Source organism: Maylandia zebra, linkage group LG1 (assembly GCF_041146795.1).
Source record: "Maylandia zebra isolate NMK-2024a linkage group LG1, Mzebra_GT3a, whole genome shotgun sequence".
Classification (NCBI taxonomy): domain Eukaryota; kingdom Metazoa; phylum Chordata; class Actinopteri; order Cichliformes; family Cichlidae; genus Maylandia; species Maylandia zebra.
In genome coordinates this window covers 40,756,729-40,758,849 of record NC_135167.1, presented here as the reverse complement: position 1 = coordinate 40,758,849, position 2,121 = coordinate 40,756,729, and the positions used below count along the sequence as shown (strand labels likewise).

At 44.6% G+C, this 2,121-nt stretch overlaps 1 long non-coding RNA gene across 1 annotated transcript; it reads right to left on the bottom strand.

Annotated features, from left to right (window-relative positions):
* Positions 1-312: 312 nt before the first annotated feature.
* On the bottom strand, positions 313-1,674 carry LOC143419492 (uncharacterized). The gene is made up of 2 exons (XR_013099490.1): positions 1,419-1,674; positions 313-1,083 (listed from the first exon to the last, which is right to left on the bottom strand). It is a non-coding gene; the product is annotated as an uncharacterized LOC143419492 (long non-coding RNA).
* Between the last annotated feature and the right edge of the window lie 447 nt (positions 1,675-2,121).

The following is a 2,121-nucleotide window of genomic DNA, read 5'->3' as shown; positions in this document are numbered from 1 at the left end:
GTGTAGACTGATGCTCAGTTTGATGGTACAAACGTATCAGGAGTGACATCATTGATATTTACTAGATACAGAACACAGTGAGCCTACACTGTTCACTGCATCACTCCATGCTTGCACTGAGCACCACCTGCTATCATGTATATATCTACTGAGCACTTTTCAGTTTTGCTTTCTTTCAGCGTTGTCTGACAGTATGTTTTGCACTAAGCAGCAATTTGCTAATGTTGTAAAGCTGCTCAACATTTGGAAATAAAACCCATTCTGATTCTGCACAAAGAAAGCTCAGTGGTGGAATCAAATATGACATTTCAGTCAAAATTCAAGGTATTTATTTCTATTTCATATCATTTACGAGCCCTGTGTGAAAGCTTTAGTTACATTTAAGGGCAATATCCCAAAAATAAAGTCAGAGATTTGATCCGTGTGTGTTTCAGATGAAATGAAGACAAACTGATGCAGTAAATCTTCTCTTATTGATGACAAAACTGTGCAGCATAATTTACTTCAGATGTTGCAGATGTGAGAGCATAAGCAGGCTGATGTTTGGAGGCTCTAACAGCAGAGAGATGATACAGAAACATCTTTAGAAAATACTGACACACTTTACAAATTTCCCACGTGTGGGACTAATAAAGGTTATCTTATCTTATGAAGGGACAACTTTGTGTCTAAATGAGCTGCACACTTTCCCCACTGAAACCAGCACAATCCCACTGATGAAAACAACATTTGAACTACATATATTCTGGATAAATCAAAGCATTATCAAAGTTGTCTGTGGTTCCCTTATTTTTCCTTGGTTCCCTGTCAGATCCTGCAGGACGAACAGCAGTGAGTGGTTCCTGTATGCAGCTGTTACAGGTTGTGTTGGAGATGCTTCTGCAGATACAGGAAGCAAATATAAAAGTGTTTTCAGTGTTTTTAGCAGTCCCTCAACTACAGAGAGCTGTCTGCTCTCCTCTGCATCTCTCAGCTGCTGCTGGCTCCTCCTCCTCACACTGTCCTGGATCTGTCCTGGTGTCTCATCAGGGGTGGAGAGCCTCCGTCTCCTCTCACCTTCTCAGGCTCTTCTGACTCTGGACACTTGCAGAAGGAAATCAACCACAGCAGTCAGCAACAAAAGCAGCAGAAGTTTATCAAATCTGTGTGAACTTGCAGGATGAAAACACCGTTTCCTCTTATCGTCACAAAGACACACTTTATGTGTTTGAATCAGAGAGAAACAGGATCCTGCAGAGTGTTGGTCTTTATAACAAAGGTGACAGACTCGGGTTGTTTGATATAAGCCTGACGGAAACAGCAGGAAACAGCAGGAGGACTTCTCCATCTACTGTCTGTCTCATTGTTAGCGCTTTAAACAGGATGAGAGCTCTTTAAGGACAAACTGCAGCACAGCATGCTTGAGTCTGCGTCCTCACCGCAGTTCGCGGGCCACATATTTGCTCAACCGTCTGCTCGGTGTTTCCTGAACCGTTTAAGTACGTTTGGCTTCACGGCGACAAACAGACGGAGCTTCGGCAGAAACCTGAACGAACTAACGGAGAAAGAGCGCGTTAAACGCGACCTCACTAACGTCACGTAACTTAGCCGAAGGGTCGCTAAATGCGACTTTAAGACTTTTCATTATGCTAACATTTGTTCCGCGGTATATTTGCAGTGGGACAAAAGCGCCGCGCTCACTTTGAAGACGGTATTTCTGCGCTTCACTTCGGCCGTCCGCCATTTTTCTTCAACCGCTGACTCGCAGTGAATCCTGGGATATGGTGAGGGCGCGGCTTCTATCCGTGCGCTCGTGCGTTCTGTGTGGCGTCACTGGCAGATCAAAGGAATCAGCTTCTGCTTTGATCGTCACAGCCACGTCACAGGCAGGGAAAGCTTTAAATAGGAGCGCTCACACAGAAACATCACTGCTCACCTGTTTGCAAATGTTCAACAGTCGGCGTTCTCCCAACAAGGAAATTATCCAGCTGTTCTCTCAAACCCAGAAAATCTAATGTGCGATACAACCATGTCAACACGCAGCGAAAACGAAAATACAGTCGTGGTCACACCAGACCAGATTATGCCACCTTTCAACAGGTGCTTCCAAAGGCTCTCTGGAGCTGAGTGGAGCATGATAGA